The sequence below is a fragment of the Rousettus aegyptiacus genome, unplaced genomic scaffold, assembly GCF_014176215.1.
Source record: "Rousettus aegyptiacus isolate mRouAeg1 unplaced genomic scaffold, mRouAeg1.p scaffold_m13_p_12, whole genome shotgun sequence".
In the NCBI taxonomy this organism is placed as follows: domain Eukaryota; kingdom Metazoa; phylum Chordata; class Mammalia; order Chiroptera; family Pteropodidae; genus Rousettus; species Rousettus aegyptiacus.
The window spans coordinates 76,076,630-76,095,001 of NW_023416287.1; positions in this window are offsets into that span (position 1 = coordinate 76,076,630).

Sequence of the window (18,372 nt, forward strand, 5' to 3'; positions counted from 1 at the left end):
TTTGCAAATCATACTTTGGATAAATCCCACTTGGACATGGTGTATAATTGTTTTATAAATTGTTGAATTTGATATGCTAATATTTGTTGAGTATTTTTGCATCTTTGTTCATGAGAGATAATCTGTCAACATTAAGACAGAGCATACCTGCTATAAAAGGGAGAAGGGCCACCCTTCTAGAATAAAATATATCTCAGAATACCTCAATCAAGGTTTTTACTCCCAATTGCTCCTTCTGTCCACATCCACCACCCTAGTGACTCCAGAGAACCCCTTGTAACCTACCCTGACTTTCTGACTTCAAGTTAACACACAAAGGCTTTTTGAACACCCGTGCTCATAAACAGTGGGTATTTGGAAGACCTTCCAACGCTGTTATTTGTATACTGGGACAGATAGAGAACAGGAGTTTGTAACTCTATTTTTATTCTATTTCAGTAATTTAAAATGCTGAGCGTTTTCCATAATTTTGGCACTAAATAGTTACTAAAGACAATTATGTAAAGAGCTGTGGTCCCTACCTCCAAGAAAATCAGTAACTACCAGAGACTCAGTTAACTGACAGTCATACACAGTCAAGGCCCAAGAAATCCTATAGGTTTCTACTTGAACTCATTCCCGTAGTCGGCATTGAAAAATAAATACTTGTTCATTAAATGGAATGATGGATACATACACACACAATTGAATGTGTGGATAAATGGTCCTTTCTCTATTAAATCCATGAGAACACCTCATTTACCAAGGAGGCATCTATAGGTGACCTCAAAAATTGAATCCAAACGTAGCCCAAAGGCATCAACTCAGGTGAAATAGATTATTATAACCATTGCCTAAAGACGAGACTGAAACATTAAAATTTTATGTTTCCAAAATTGTAGATAATCCTCAGGCTCCATCTCTAGAGATTTTGATCCAGTGGAGGTGGTATAAGTCCTAAGTGTCTGTATTTTTTAAATCTTTTGGGATTATTCTGATGTAGAATTGAGTTTGAGAGCCCCTGGGGCAGATTCGCAGAGCTAAGGGTCATTTCAGTTGGTAAAGGTCAAGAAACCACATAGGTCCAGGCAAAGAGAGTCAGCACAAGGAAGACAGGAAACTTGCTTACAAAACTAAGCCAGGACAGAAAACAGGGCTCCCTGCATCCCTTCAATAAGAGACAGAATTAGGCCTTGGGTTTGAACTAGACCTCGATTTGCTGGGTGCTAAGAGAGTTGTACATAACTCTTTATTAAAGTAAAATGGCTCTAAGAGTATTTAATACTAATATCATACTTTTCACCCATGGTTCCCAATCAAATCTCATGGTACGACTCCCTCTGAAGAAATGAAGCTCTGGATGAAAGAGAAAGCATCTCAATATTTGCACAGTGAAAAGTATTGTTTTTCTACTGTGGAAATGTGAACCTGTCACTACAATGATTATCTCCTCCATTAAACCCTAAAATGTCCACGCGGTTGAGCTCAATCAGCTTAATTCATTCGTATCTTGTCATTGGCATGTCCCGGGGCCATCGAAAATTGATGAAGGCTTCACTCTGGTGTTTTTTCCGCTGTTGCTGTCCTGGTGTCACAAAACCTAGCCCAGAACTACAAGGCAGGAATGATCTCATAAGAAAATGCATGCCCTTCAACTTGAGAATGTACAATATCTAGAAGCCACTGGCTTTATCCCTAGTGAGTAAAAATTCGATCTGACCTGGGAAAGCAATAAAATTGATTTTTGAGGTCAAAATACAATATTGGGTTATGTGGACCTTTAAGACAACCTATTATGCTGAAAATAAACTCTTCCTACTGCTAAATTAGAGCATGATCACTCGCATCAGTAAAGGAATTCACACTTTACAAAAGAGTTATCCACCAGGCTCTTTGAAACATAAAGCTCTTTCTTACTTTTCAGGAGCAGAACTAGCACATAAAACGAGGTACACCTGGATGTTTAAATGGACAATGTGAGCACATTTTCATCTCGATTTATGTGTAGAGCTCTTAAAGGTAACAAAACCGCATAGGGCTAAATAGTCTCAAAGGTAAGAATCGCCAAGTAACATGAACCAATTTGTCCCTATTATCCTGAAGCATAATGTGTCTGACAGACCTTGTGCCTCCTTGGATTACCGTCCCTGGCTTCTTTCCCAAGGCTCTGCCTGTCTCCTGGACCATGGTGCTGCCACTGCTTGTAACAACCTCCCCAAGATGGCAGGAATCCAGGCAAGGCCCCAGGCCACATGGCCAGCATGTACCATGTGCCATACTGAGGTGTCCTGGCTACAATTCCACACTCAGAGCATGGCATCTGCCTTTCTGAACAGCTGCTGTGGAGCCAGATCATGCAAAACAGGGAGGTTAGCAACCACTAGAAAATAGAAAATGGAAAGGGCCGCATGATAATTCCTCTTCGTTGCTCCCTTCGGTGGACTGCTCTGACTAGTTTCTCCTTTCTTTTGGAGAAAATCTGATATGCAAAACGAACATGCCAGCCACTTGAGTTGTATGTTTTTTCATGGCTTGTTATGAAGCAATGACCGGTACAGTAACGTGTTCCATGCTTTCACATGTTTTCTTGACTCCCCATTTTCCTTCACCCTCATCTTGCTGGTCTTGTGCTCTACAATATAACACCAGCACTTTAAGCCTTGCTTGGTGTTCTGCTTTCTAGAAGGCACGGGCTCAAATGATTGCCCTGTGGTTCTAGAAAACAATCCTCAAGATGGAATTAGGGAGTTGAATGGTCCACCTGTCTAAAAGAAATAAGTGCTCCATTACACAGGATGGTAATAATCCTGTGTCATTTGGTAGACTCATGATTTCTTCAACTTTCATTGTATTTAATTAGGATGAAGTACAAGTAGAGGAAGGTCAAGGCATTGGGCAATCAAGCGGTCATGGCACTCAACCAATAGAGAAACAACGTTAATTACAAGGATTGTGGATTTGGGTGGATCCTTGTGACAGCAGTAAAGACATTTAAATACATAACAGGTTCAGGGAAGTTAATTTAAGGCACAATCTATAAAATCCGGATGACCTCAATGGCAGTATTAAAGGAAGTCTTTATTTTCTGCAGCTTAAGGAAAGATTGTGCTGAAAAATCAGGGCAAGTTTCCAGAGCTGCCATGAAGATGAAATGCAGAGCCTTGGCAAATATTCTATGTCAAGTCAGAGCCCTGACAGGGAAAGTGTGGTACTCTGAGTTCCGGGCTGAAGGCATTTAAGTGAATGAACCTGAGCAACTTAAAACTCCAATTTCCCTTAAGCCCTCCTTCCCCAAGAAACAGCACCTTCACCTTTGCCAAAGGGGACTAGACTCTACTTGCCCGGAGACTATGCAATGATCTCACCTGAAGCAGTTTCTTCACAAGATGGCACTTGTCCTTCTGAAGACAAGCTAACCTGCACTGACTTTCATTGTATCCAGACTGACAGCCAAAGTCAATTCTCAGCAAGTTTAGGTTGAGAAGCAAAATCACTGTTTCAGGAAGAAATTATCTAGATAGCAAAGAAATCACAAGGCCTAGCAAGAGCTTGGAAACATAAATGGAGGTGAATATTGAAGGTGCTGGCCTAAGGAGTAGCAGACTATATGACTGGATAGAGGGGAATTCATTGACGTGAGTCACTTGTGACTCATACCTTAATTTGTGTCAAGAGAATCTGGGCACTTTGCTAGGATGGTTACTTAAAGCCTGGACTCTACAAGGAACTACAGTAAACAGAGTAGAGATGCCAGAATTACCTTGGCATAACATTAACGGAGAGATCAGAGGCTTAGGGAAGTGGGAATGTTAAACATGGATTTATCATGTATGGTCCAAGAATCTATCACTCTGAGATCATACTCTTCACTGAAACGGTAAAAAAAAAAAAAAAAAAAAAATGCATTGGTGAGGAAGATATCAGCATCTTAGAGAAATTCAGTAGCAGCTCTCAGAGGTGCAATGAAAGTAATTACTTAATGGCAGCCAGTTGGAGTGGCAGTCAGGGTTCCTTGATCCATCGGGATTTACAGCAATAATTAACAGATTATGGTGTATTTATAAGATAGATGGACAACCAATTAGAGTGCTATCGTATTTGTATAAACAGAAACATATCTGGACCTGGCAAATAGAGCCAAATAAGAACCAGATCGGAGCCAGGCCCGGCGCCCATTTACTGAAGGCTAGTCCAGCACAGCCTTACTGCACACCCCGTTTTCCCCAGCCAAAGGGCCATGTTTTTATTATAAAAGAACCCACACTAGAATTCACGTTTCTGAAAACCTCTACCGTACACTCTTTGTCCACACACATTAAAGCACTGAGATTGGGCACAGGAATAACCGCAATGCTGTGACCATGAGTTTTGTTACAACAGAACTCTGCAGCATTTGAAATAAAGGTGATGGAGAGGTCACGAATGGTGACCAAAGCCACAGTATTTCACTCTGCACTTTGTAGATTCAAACTCTGCCTGTTTCCAAGACTCTGTGAACCAGCTATGAACATGAATAAAAAGCATTTCAGGAATAAGCTTTTGTGGTCTCCTTTAAATTTCCTTAATGATTGCTCCCTCTGGTGGTGTGAACTTAATCTGGTTTGTCTATTCCTAGATTTTAGAGGAATAATGGAAATGCTCATGCTAGAACGTGAAAACCTCACCTTTCCAGAAGATCTGGATAAGCACATTTCACACACACACACACAAACTCTTTTATTATTATTATTATTATTATTATTATTATTATTATTATTTATGCCTACAGCACCTGGTCTTCCTAAGTAGTTTCCCATCCAAGTACTAACCAGGCCTGACCCTGCTTAGCTTCCAAGATCAGACACCAGGCTTTTTCAGGGTAGCATGGCTGCACACCATGGCTGCAGTGGGGCACAAACCCAGGACCTTCTGCGTGTAAAGTAGATGTGCTAACCGCTACACTATGGAACCACGTCCCGCACCAACTCTTTAAGGAAGACCAGACTAGTGCATGTGCAGCCTGATGGCAAAGACCTCAGGGCCTCTGTCTGAAGGTAGATGAGGGAGCTGATGAGGACCTGCCTGCCAGAGAGGTCTCAGCAGAAATGGAGAACAAGACTTTCAATGGAGAAAACCAAAGGATTTGGAAGTGGACTCAGTGAGGCTAAAGAGGCAAAACGATGAAAGAATAGGCTAGGAACTGTCTCCTGATTCCAGACCACTGGCTGCTGCATCCAGGCTACTGCAGGCTACTTCTCCCCCTCAGGGTACAAACAGTACACAACTCCACGTGTAGTCAGCATCATCCACTCCTACCATGATGGTTTCCCCTCGTCCATCTCCTCTGTCCCTCATTCCAACACCAGCCAGAGAGGCTGACCGACTAAGTCCTAGGGAAAGAAATGATACAGGTGACAATATCTGACATCTTGCACCCACTAATATAATGCCCGAGTCCTTCTCCCCTTTCCTCACAGTGATTCATTCCTTGAGACAGGCCTTTTCTGGGCTTCAAAGCAGAATGCAAGTAGATCTAGAAAGAGGTAGCACACTTCCCTCCCCACCCCCAAAAAAGGAAAAACTGGATTAAGCAAAAACAAACAGCTTTCTATACTGCAGGACTTCTCAGAGCCTTAGTACACTAATGTGCACAAGCATCAGCTATAGGGGATCAAAAGATGGCATTTCCAAATTTCATATAAGCATTGAAACCTACTGTTCAAAGAGGACCTTGAAAGATGTTCTCTACAACCCACCTGAGAAGCACTTTCTTAGACATCTAGTAAGCTCCTTCCTGTAAAGGCCCTGACTACCAGACATAGGTCCTTGTGGTAGGAAGAGCACTATTCTGCTGCCGAGATCCCAGCCCTTGCCCTCAGAGCTTGCAGTCTCTGTGTGCTTTTCAGTCAGTTCCCTTCCAGGGGGTGGGGGTCCATTTGCTCATCTGGAAAGTGAGAAGTTTGGAGAGAGAGGTGGTTTTCAAACTGTTTTAGGGAAACTTGAGGCCACATGGAGGTGCCTCATCGGTCCCACAACAGTCATGTAATTTCCATAAATTAAGAAAATGTGAGCCCTTGAGGGAATCCATTAATCTCTTTTTGCCTGTTTTATATTGAGGATTTACTAAAGATATCATTTGAATAAAAAAGTTTATTTGCTTAAAGTGGTTGAAAACCTCTAGAATATTTTATCTCTAAGGACAATTCCAAGCAAATATAGTTGTACAAGAATATGAACTAGGCTGGAGCAACAAGATTTGCCAGTGTGCGTGGTTGCTAGCTGTGGGATATGGCCAACCTACAAGCCTTCAGTGAGATTTTTGGACTGAGGTCAATTGGCCATTGGGAATATTGAAAAAGAGAATGGACGTGACTACACCGGTAACTTCCAGGACATCCTTGGGGGAACCAGGGGCTACCCTGGATTGGTAATGTGGAATGGGATCCAGGACAGAGGGCCCTGTGGCTGAAGCTGCATCTCCCTGGGTCATGGCCACAGCTTCTTCCCTGCTTCCCAGTTCACCCCTCTTGCTCAGTCCACAGTTTATCAAATAATCTTCCTCAGATAGTCCCTTTCTTGCTACTCGGTTGCCCATGAACCTATAAAAATGTGTTACAGCCTTTGTGGACGTTCCATGGCTGGTTCCCAGTGGGATACCAGTCGGCTGCAACAGTCACAGCTAGCTAGTGGAGAACATAAGTCTTGTGGGTTAAAAAACAAAAACAAAACAAAACAAAAACTGTAATTACCTGGTCTTTCAAAATAAACAATACAAAAGCCTTCCACATCAAATCTGTGGGCTTCAACAAAAAACAGAATTTAGAAGGAAATTCATAACTTTAAATCCACATGTATTAGAAAATTAGAAAGAAAATCTATTAACTCAAGGGCAATGCGGTCGTGGTGGCAGTTTAGTTGTTTAATCTATCACCCCTCCTGACAACCAAGCAGACCAGATATGATAAGCCTCCTCCAGAAACAAAACAAAAGAAATCAACACAAAACCTGAATAGAACCTCTTCAACCAAAGTAGGTGACAAGAAATCCATCAAACCCTGGGATAGGGACTAACGCATCAAACTAGTCACGATAGGACTTGGCAACAAAAATGAAAAAGTCATTCCCAAATATTTACCACAAAAGGAGAAGGGGACACCCTGGGCAGAAACCTGGGCCAACAGATCTGAGAGCATCCTCTGTGGAGGAGAAAAGTCTGACAGGCTGGAAGTTGGGAGACAGCAAAAATAAATGAATGCAGACATGGGCGGAACAGGCGGGAGCAGTTTAAGTCCTTAGAAACATCAGATTTTGCCATCAATTCATGCTAGAAAGAAAGCCTGACTCCAAGAGAAAATTACTAGAAACAGAAACCAGACTGAGCATACCAGGAACACTATGAGTAAATGCAAGAGAAAGCTTAGCTGATAGGAGAGGAGGGGTCCTGTGGAAAGTGATTTCAGAAAATACCAAAATGCAACATGTGAAACAGGTCATGTCCTGGAAGTCCAGGCGGGTGGAGCTCTCAGCCTGGGACTGGGGCTGAAAGCAGACATATCTCAGAGACAAGGAAGTGGCTCAGAGACAGGTCTTATTTTGAGTCATTCAAAATACGACTCTACCAACAGAAGAGGTGACCTTGAGCCTTGAACTGGGAAACCTGGTCTGGTCCATCTCTTCCTAAACTTATCCCCACTCCCAGCGGCAACCTCCTCCTACAGGCCTGGCAAAGCCATCTGGTTTAAACAGGAGAAAAAGGAGAAACACAGCCCAGCTCCATACCAAGTTCTTTTTCCAACGAATTCTGGAGCTGTAGCAGATGCTTTTAGTGCCCTGCATCATGTGCCCTTGGCCACCTCTAATTTCAACCTCAGCTGCAAAGGAAAGATAGATGCATGTGAGCTCTGACCCAGCCCACGCTGGCAGAGCCCCTCCCCCAACGGGGCACGCTGCTTCTTTTGCTTTCTGCATAGAGGCTTTCTCCAAGGTCCCAGGAGACCTTCCAGCTCACAGGTAAGAGCAGCCCATGCAGGAAAGTGGCTATCCTTCAGAGTCATCCACAGTAGGGTTATAATGCGTGTAAAACCATCTGTAATCTGGGCTCAAGTTTTTTCTTCCTCTTCACCTGACCGTAAGGAACTCCCGAATGAGGCCATAGTCATATACTGAAGGAGACGAAGCAATAGGATTAGAGAAGGCTGAACTATCTGCTCGTGCAATTTACGTGTCTCTTCTCAATCTGCGTGAACCGGGGATCTCAGACGGATGACGCTGGAACAAACGGGTTTGACCTGCGCAAGTCCATGCTCACGCGGCGCTCTTCCCCGCCCCCCCCCCAATAAATACAGTCAGCCCTTCGTACCCATGGGGTTTCGCATCCGCAGATTCAAACAACTGCAGGTGGAAAACAGTATATTCTCATTACAAACGCAGATTCCCGACTATGGGTCGAAAACTGCCTTCATTCTGCGCTTGGCTGAATCCCCGGGGGTGAAGGGCCCACTGTTGTTAAGTTTTGGGGAGTCAAAAGTTATGTTTGGGTTTTCCACTGTAAGGGGATCAGCAACCCCAACCGTTCCCCACCCCACCCCCCCTCTTGTGTTTTTCAAGGGTCAACTGTACTCCATTTCTATTGGATACTAGATTGTTCCTGCCGCATCCTCTCCTAGGGCTTGGTGAGTCAGACGAGCCGGTTTGTGAGGGTAGGTTCTGAGCTCATGGTCATTTCACGTCTCCTGCAAAAGCTTTCGGTCTCTACTAAACTGGCGAAAGAACCTATTCCTACTCTGGTTCCCCCAAGTTAATACCGCAAGCGAGGTATTAACTCAGGCTTCCCGTTGACAGCTAAATCTTTGATTCGATGAGTTACTGTATACCATTAGGAAATAACACTGGGTTTTCATACAGCAGGCATCCAGGAACGTCAACTGTACAGAGCTTTTTCAGCCTTTCGGCTGCTGCGTTTCTTCCCCCGATGCCAAACAATAACTTCCCCTGTAAGATGCTTCAGTGGCTTTTTCAATTTTAGTTTGAAAAATTGTAACAAACAAATTTTGGCCTTTCAAGACTTCATTGTGTCTACATTTAAATATTGAATTTTTAAAAAATCGTGAGCAGAGCTTTTTTAAAACTCTGAATAATGGGTCTCAAAAGTGTGCCACAAATTATCTGATGCTGTAATGCTATTCAAAAATGTTCTGTTGCATAAGACATGGTAAATTATAAATATCTATAAAGTTGAAGGAAAGATAGTTTTCCTACTCTGATTTTTTTATTTACAACTTCACCCAGTTTCTTTGGTGTATATTTCTCTTCCATGAGTCAGAGGACAATCTGATATCGCAGCTTCATCTTTTTCATTTTATTTAAATGTAGAAAGTGCAGTTGTGGGTTGAAAAGGAAAGTCTTTTAATTTCTCTTTTTAAGCCAATGATCATCCTCAAAGATAAGAAAATATGTTGTAAGTACATTTTATTTTAGAATAAAATATAATTATACAATAATAAATATTTTTGATAACTAACAATTTGGAAACATTTTTCAAAACACTTAAAAAGATTGCAAAACAAAACAACAAAGAGCATATACTTCTTATGTTTCTGTACATATGCAAAGAAAACTTGGGGATTTCAAAATGATGATTTATTATATATTAATGAAGTCATAGAAATTACAGTAGGTATAACTAAAGAAAAGTAGTAAGAGAAGAAGTCCTGAAAACAACCCGAGTTAATCTATAAAAATGCCAATATTTATTTAATCTATAAAAATGCCAATATTTATACCCTAATCCTACTTAGAAAACATAAGAATACATAAGCATACATTATCTGTCAGATTAATATTTATGCAATGGAATATTATACAGCAATGAAAATAAACTAGGCCTACATGTATCAATAAGAACCTCTCAAAGAGTTAACAAGTTTCAGAAGGATACATACTCTATGATTTAAAGTTTTTAAATATGCAATTCTACTATATGTTGTTTAGGAATACATATGTATAGAGTAATGGTGTGAATACATGTGCGTGGGAAGGACAAACGCCAAATTTAGGATAGCAGTTCCCTTTGTGGGCAGAGTATGAAGGAAAATGCAGTTAAGGAAGGGCCAGGAAGCCTCAACTATTTTGTTTCCTAAGATGAATGTTATGTTGTTTTCTAAATTTTTTTGTATGTTTTATATACATCATAATATTTTTTTTACAAAAAGAGACTGGGTCCTTGGTGAAATCATCACACATTTGGATCAAGTCTTTCTGAGTTATATGAGCCAATACAGCCTCATAATCCATTCAGCCAGCAGAAGTACAATCTTTTGCAACCCACCAAGGCTCCTAAGGGATTAGGTCTCCCCTACGAGGCCCCACCTAATCACTGGGGCTCTCGGATGAGCTTCTCTCTCAGCTTCTATAAGCTATGGTCGCTTCCACCTGGCCCAATATTGTGTAGATTTATTCCCTAATTATTTCATGTACACTCGTCTACCATAAAACAGTAACAACAATCACAGGACCTACCATTTCTTGGGTGCTCTGTGTGTGTGCCAATCTGCACCTAACTTTCTACATCTATTGTTTTAAACTAACCTCACAGCAACCCTAAAGGTTAGGTATTACACTATTTTGCAAACCAGGAAACTGGAGCTCAGAGATGCTAAGTGACTCGCTCAGGATGACACAGCGAAAAGGTGCCAAGCCTGTCCATTTTTTGCCAGCTCTTCAAAGGTCTTCTCTCCTGTGCCTTCCACAGCAACTTGAGGCTAGATCCAACAGTGACAAACTCTGCCCAGGGAGTGTTGTTCTGATGGGACTGGGCATAGTGACAAGACTAGCTGCGGTGTGGATGAGCAGGCATCCTACTGGTGAAGGCTGCACTAACATGGCCCCAGGCCCTTTGGCCCCCAGTGTGGGGGCATGAGCTGTAGCTGTACCATCCACCAGGTCCCAAACTGTCATCAGTCATAGGCACTCAGACTTCCCTGAGCACTTGCTACCAGATCCCAGTAGGTGTCTCTGTTACTTTATTTTTCTGGTGTCTGAAGGCAAACCAAAGCCTGGTAAAATTGTTCAAAGCCAGTTAAATGGGCTGCCTGGAAATCTGTGGCCTTCAGAGAAACTAGACTCTAGCAGCCAAAGCTGTGGGCATGAGAGAGAGGAAAGAACTCACATTTTTTGGAGGCCCTCTGCATGTCAGCCAGTTTGCATACTTTAATGTTAATAACAGGCAACACTTAAAAAATATTTGGTATGTGCAAGGCCCTGTCGTAGACTCATTACAAATATTAGCTCACTTAAGCTTCATAACAACTCAAAGAGGTTAAGTAACTTGTCCAAGGTCACACAGCTAGTAAGGGGTATGATCATTTGGATCATTTCACCCTCACGGCAACCCTGTAGGGTTGGTATTGCCATCCGTATTTTGTAGATGAGGAAACCAGGCTCAGAAAATTTAAGAGGCCCAAGTTTGCACAGCTAGACAATGGCAGAAGCAGAATTTAAATTTAGGTCTACTTGACCCAGGATAAAATATAAGATCCGGCCCCTTCCCTGAAAAGGAGAGAAGGCTAGTTCACAGGGAGGGTCCAGTGTCCTCAGCCTCACATGGTCACATACACAGGCTTGTGGACACCAGAAAGTGTATGCAGCCCACCCTTCACTGCAGAGAGGGCCGAGCTCTTCTGAACTAATTCAGGAATTGCTTAAAAGGAAATAGAGGAGCAACGAAGCCCATCATCTTACCTGCAAACTCTCTGTCTGGTATGTACAGAGAGGACCATGTGTCCATCCCAACTCAGGAGGAGGAGGGAGCACTACTTAGAGGGAGTGGGTTCCAGGTCAGCGCTAACAAAGGGTGCCGTCAGGTGGGATCTCAGGGGACCTACAGAAAGCTTCACAATTGCTCCCTTTACCCAGCTTTTAACTGCTGCCCGAAATCTTTCCTTGAGAGATGATTTATTTGGCTTAAGGCATTGGCCTCAATTTAAATACAAATACCATTTGTGGGAGTCATAACGCCATTCACCAAATATTCCTAGTTTTCCATCAAGGCCCATGGTAGGATAGCACACCCTGTCCCTATGGAGTTGTACATGGTCATGTGACAATGAAACATGAGTGGGCATGATGTAAGTCACTTCCAGCTGGAAGCTTTGCCAACCCGCGCACAGTTCACACTCTCTTCTGCCCTCTGCCACAGTGGCCAGCAGTGCTCTAGACAGTGTCAGCTCCAGCAGCCTGAGCCCTCGGGGGTTGGGGGAAGACACCATCCCCTGTGGACATGCGGTCTGAGTGAGAATACCTCTGTGAGATTACCCTATAAGATTTTGGTGTGTTTGTAACAATAGTATGATCAAGTCCATCCTGCCTGACACACTGGCAGGGCACGTTAATTTCATAGTCAGTCATTATCACCTGAGTGTGAGTTTGCACAGAGTCAAGACTTTGGGAAAACTAGAGCTTTACTGGGGGGAAAAAAAGAAGAAAAAATCTGAACTAGCTAATCTCCAAAGATGGTCCCAAACAATACAGCTTTTCGGTACATACATGGTTCTCACATTGAAAAGTGGAGTCTAATGTTCCTGACCTTGAATCTGAGCTGATCAAAGTAACTTGCTTGGCCAACAGAGTGAGGTAGATCTGATATTCTGGGACGGCCAAAGCTAGGTCAACCCTGCATCTCTTGAAACATCTGCTGCTCTAACTTGCTTTCCTCATCACTTACTATGAAATTTAAGCAAAGTACTTAGATTCAGAGTCTCGGTTTCTCCATCTGTGAAGAGGGAGTCATGGTCCCCACATCACAAGGTAATTGTGAGGAGTGCGATGCCCTGAGAGAATGTGTATTTAACAGAGGCAGAGTCTGGACCCATTAGACATTCAATGAATATCCATTTGGTCATTTATTTCTTTCCACCACCATAGGAGGAAAGTTGTCCCATTCCCTCCTAAGGACCTCAGACTTTGCAGCTTCTGTCTCAGCCTACACAAAACGGTATCTCAAATGGGTGGTAAAAGAGTGTCCTTCCTTACGTTTTAAGGTGTCACTAGCAAAGGAATGATTTAAATGGAGTTTCCACTCTCCTTTCTTTGTTTCTCTTCCCTTTGCTTCTCTCCTCCTTTAGGAAAACCATGCCCCAGAGGAATCAGAGATCACAGGGGGCTCCCTCCCTGAGCCCGAAGGTCTTCCCTCTGCTCCTTCTAGATTGTCCCTGCATCTTTCCCCAGGAAAGGAGAGAGATCTCTTTCACACCTCAGCTCCTTAGGTTTCCACATATGAAGTGAGCAGCAGCCTGAGAGAATGGATAAAGTATTAGAAAAACATTCGGGATAATGATTAGTTTTCTGTGTCTGCTTGACTGGGTTAAGGGATGCTCAGAGAGCTGGCGAAACGTTATTTCTGGGTTTGTCTGTGAGAGTGTTTCTGGAAGAGATGAGCTTTGGAGTTGGTGAGTAAAGCAGATGGCCCTTCCCAATGTGAGTGGGCACATCTAACCCATTAAGGGCCCGAAAAGAACAAAAAAGGCGGAGGAAGGGTGAATTTGTTCTCTCTGCTTGAGCTGGGACATCCATCTTCTCCTGCACTCAGACATTGGTGCTCCTGGTTCTTGGGCTTTTGGACTCAGATCAGGACTGGCAGCATCAGCCCCCTGGTTCTCAGGTCTTAGACTCAGACTGAATTACAACACTGGCTTTTCTGGTTCTCTAGCTTGAAAATGACAAATTGGACTTCTCAGCCTCCATAACTGTGTGAGTCAATTTTGTGTGTGTGTGTGTGTGTGTGTGTGTGTGTGTGTGTGTGTGTGTGTATCCTATTGATTCTATTACTCTGGAGAATCCTAATATACAGAAGTTCCAGTGTCCAGTCCTAGTTCTTTCATTCATTTTTTAATAACCAGAGTTGACTAAATATGTGATGAGTTCCTAGTAAGCTTCCTGTCACTGAAGGTATTCAAGCATAGTTCAGAAAACAGCCTTGGCTTGGAAGCCTTCAGTCCAGTGAATAAACAAATGACGTAAAAAACTCTATCCTGAGAGCTCTAGAAAGCCAAAAAGGATCCTATGGTGTCAAGTTCTAAGTCTTGTTTTGTACTTGGGCATGACACAAGCAAATGTTTCTTTATAGAGATTACAGTAGCAGTAAGTGGAGAATGGATTAGGGCGGGAGAGGACTGGAGGTAAGGAGATGACCAGGGAAAGCATTTTAGGTAATCCAGGTAGACGATAAGAAAGCCAGAACTGAGGCACTGCCCCTTCTAGCATTTAGAATATTCTTTCGTTCAACAAATATTTATCAAGCCCCTAACATGGGTCATGCAATATTTTAAGCATTGAGAATTATTGCTGAGGACAAGAGGGGTGTATACCAAATTGTTTTGTTATTTAACTGTTCTAATGAAATTACAATTAGAGTTTTCCTTTACAGATTGCTCAATTAACAGGAATTTAATTAAATTGGAATAATACAAGCATTGGGATAAATCCTACAGCTCTCCAGGTAGATGATTAAGCCTTAGATCAAAGAGATAGCTATGTGATGTCCCTAAGGGTTACAGGAAAAAATCCTATATCCCAATTCCTAAATTAGCCAGAAGTGCCAGCATACCCGACTGAAGAAAGCGCAGTAACTGGGTCTGCATGCTCTCTTGAAAGTTCTCAGGCACGGGTCAGTTTTCAGAAGGCCGAGTCGGCGGAATGCTCTGACCTCACATTTTCAGAACATAACTCTCCACTCCGGGCTGAGGCTCCCATAAATACCGAGGTGGAGACTGAAACTAACACTTTCGGAGGAGGATGAGGAGGGAGAAAGGAGGAAGGTTAGTTTAACGGCAAAGTGGGGAAAGGAGGAAAGAGCATTATTCTCAGCGTTTCTAAAAATAGCTCCAGTCAAGCCACATCATTCAAAGTTGTTCGAATGTGAAAATGAACAAGAGATCTCGTGCTGTCATCATTCCAGGAATTTTTGGGGAGGCAGAACATATCACCTTGATTTTTATGACAGCGTAGACGCAGAGGATTCCTTCCTAAACCTTGTGCAGAAAAAAAAGCTCTTTAGGACAGTCGAGCAAGTTAGTTTGGGATTGGTGTTTGCCCGCGAGAAATGAGGGATCAGGACAAAAGTGATCAACAAAATCCAAACGGTAGCATATTCGTCAACTGCTTTTGTTTTTAGCTTCACTTTCCGTCTGTACGCTCGGGCTCTTCATTTGTACTTCAGGAGAACATGCGGAGTAGTCTCAGCTTCCCGCTAACAGGTTCTGGAATCAGACACTCAGCCTGTCTGGGTCTCCGTTTCCTTACGATATGGCAGGCCCCACTACTTCCTGAGTGGTTGTGAGCACTCGGTGCTTCAAAAAGTTAAAACTACTTTAAAAACACACGATATTGTTGATTTTTCACTCATCACCCATTCCTCCCCCAAACTATGACTTCCATTCTGACATACAGACACACAATTCAATCGTTCATTCATTCATTCACTCATTCAATAACTTTTTTTATTACCCACTATGGGGCTAGGCACTGTTCTAGGCACTGGGCTATATCAGGTACAAAATATTCTTGGAGCCTATATTTTAGTGGGCGAAGACGGCTAATAAATAAATAAATAAATAAATAAATAAATAAATAAATAGAAAACATGTCAGGTGGTGATAAATAATATAGAGAAAAATAAAATGTATTGTGTAAAACTCTAAGTCTAATACTCTGGTAAAAGATAGTGTGTGTGTGTGTGTGTGTGTGTGTGTGTGTGTGTGTGTGTGTGTGTTGAGATGGAGCACACAGAGGGAGAAGGATTGGGAAGGAAGGGGGAGCCAGGGATTGAAGGTGAAAGTACCATTTGTGTAGGAGTGTGTAAGTATAATTTGGCAGTAAGAATTGGGATGGAATTGTTTTGACTCTTGGAAGAACATGGAGTCCAAGATCTACTTATTCTATGATTCATTGCTCTAGTATTATCTGGACTGGGGCCAGGAGAGAGTCTCCTTAAGGTGCCCCATAGGGCTCAGTGGCAGATGACCCAATTGTGGGAAGCAGAATGAGAAAGTGACCGGATTACTGCACCTGTCAAGACCCCTTCCCTCTCAGTACTTGGTAAAAGCTGAAATAAGGATGAAGTGGCACCTCGCTGGGATCTCAGAGGCATTCCTCACTCTCCTGTTTTCAAGCTCAGCTCCTCCCCGAGGGAGTGTCTCAGCCTAGAGACTCTGCAAGTCCAGTTGTCACTGTCTCTAGGAGGTGAGGATTTTTCTCCCCATGCTGGCCCTAGCCAGGCCTCAGCTCACCTGGCCTCACCTGGACTGTGCTGCACCTACAAAGCCTGTGCCTCCAATTCTGGAAAACACAACTTAGGAAAATATTGGGGCATTGTGGACCCTCCATATCTAGTAGCCATTTTTATCAAGTTAGCTCTCTGAGCTTTGGTCTCACAGCTGTAAATGGGTATAACGACTGCTACTTCCTAAGACAGACCCTGCAAATAAGGATGTATGATAAGCTACAGGCACTGTGCTAAGTACTTCGCATGCATCATCACATTTATCTTAATAAAATTCTATAAGTACTGTTATTAGACATGAGAAATCTGGACAGAGACAGTTAAAAAAAAAAACACTTGCCCAAGGTCACATGGTGAATAAGTTATAAAGCCAGGATTCAAAATCATATTTGTCTTATCTCCAAAACCAGTGTGCTCAATTAAAGTCTATAAAATACTTCCAATATAATAAGAGTATCGTTATCTAACTACTAGGAAACAGTTCACCCCAAAACTTAGTGGCCTAAGACAGCCAGCATTTGTTTAGCCCACAATTCTGTAGGCCAGTGACTTTGGGTAGGCTCACTTGGGTGGTTCTTCTCTATTTCCTGGGCTCTCTCATGCATCTGCGGTCAGTGGCAGGGTGGTAAGTGGCTCTGCTTATGTGAGTTGACTGACTATGGTCTGGGGGGCCACAGCCCTCCTCCACATGGTCTCTCATCCTCGAGGAGGCCAGCCTGGGATTTTTCCCATGGCAGAGAACTACACTTGGAACTGGCACACGGTCACTTCTGCAACATTCTTCTGTTCAAAGTAAGTCATAAATCAGCCTTGATTCAAGAAGTAGGGAAATAGGATCCACTTCCTGTTAAGTGGTGGTTATTAACGGAACAATCTATCTATCAAAATAGGCTTTCAATGAACCAGAAGGTAGCATTACTATTAGACTTTTTTGGGCAATATCCATCAGACAAATCCAGGTAATTACCCTACTGTTACTATGTTCCCGAGAGACTTTCTTGTAGTAATCTGGACTCTTTCAGCTATAGGGAGTGGGAGGGGCAGAAACACAACTCATCAGGAATGTTTTTCCATCTTTGGCTCTCATTTTCTCTGGGATGGCATCCTCTCTTATTCCTATGGGGTGGCAGAAATGACCTCAAGCTGCTCCAGGATCCCACTCTCCTCCATTTAATCCCATGGCTGAAAGAAAATCTCTCTATCCTAATATCTTAAGAAAAGCCCTGGAACGACTTCCACTGGCTCAGGAGGTATCCACAGGCGTAACTCATAGGTCCTTGCAGTCACTGATCGACCAAATCTGAGCCACACAGCTCCATTCCTGACAGAGGACAGATGTGCCTACCAAGAGGAAGATCCCCATTTTGTCACCAAAAGAGAAAGAGAGGACACTGAGAATGCCACTCGATAGACATCAATTGCCTGCCTTTTCTCACCCCAAGTGGAACTGATCCCTATGTCCCTGGAGTCCCTACATTGATCTGAAGTTTCTAGATGAAAATGCACTAAACAGATCTGAAGTATTTTTTTTATGTTACAAAGTTCAAGGGAACTTCTTTGAACTGAAGGAAAATTGCCTTTAAATGCTAATCATGAAATCCTAAATGAGAACTTTGTGAAAGGATCGAAATGAGAACTATTCAGATTAGAAAGTACAAGGAAAATAAGACAAAACAGGATAGGAAGTCGATAAGAAGAAGAGGAGACCTTCTGCATACAGAATATACTGGATGCTTTATTTCTGGTCTGGGGAACATCCTGGAATGTATCCTGTGCAGAAGGCTGGAGAGAAAAGAGAATTCCTGGCTTCCGCCCTAGAGAGTCTTTTTACTTTTAACCTTGTAATTCCCATAGGATTCAAATCCTTGCTGCTCCAACTTACTTGCTGTGTGATCTTGCTGTGGGGTGATATATAATTTACTGTCCAAATCAGGACACTTTCAAAAGTGAAAGGGGATGTGGTTAACGCACAAGGGCAATGCAAATGTATGGTGATTCCTCTCAAGCAAAACAATAAAAGTGTATATTTTTAGTAGCACATGATAATAAATAATAAGAAATCAAGAGAAGGCTGAGACACAGAAGGGCAGCGATGGAAGAATTAGGATGACCATCAAGAGTAAGATGTGTCATTAGAG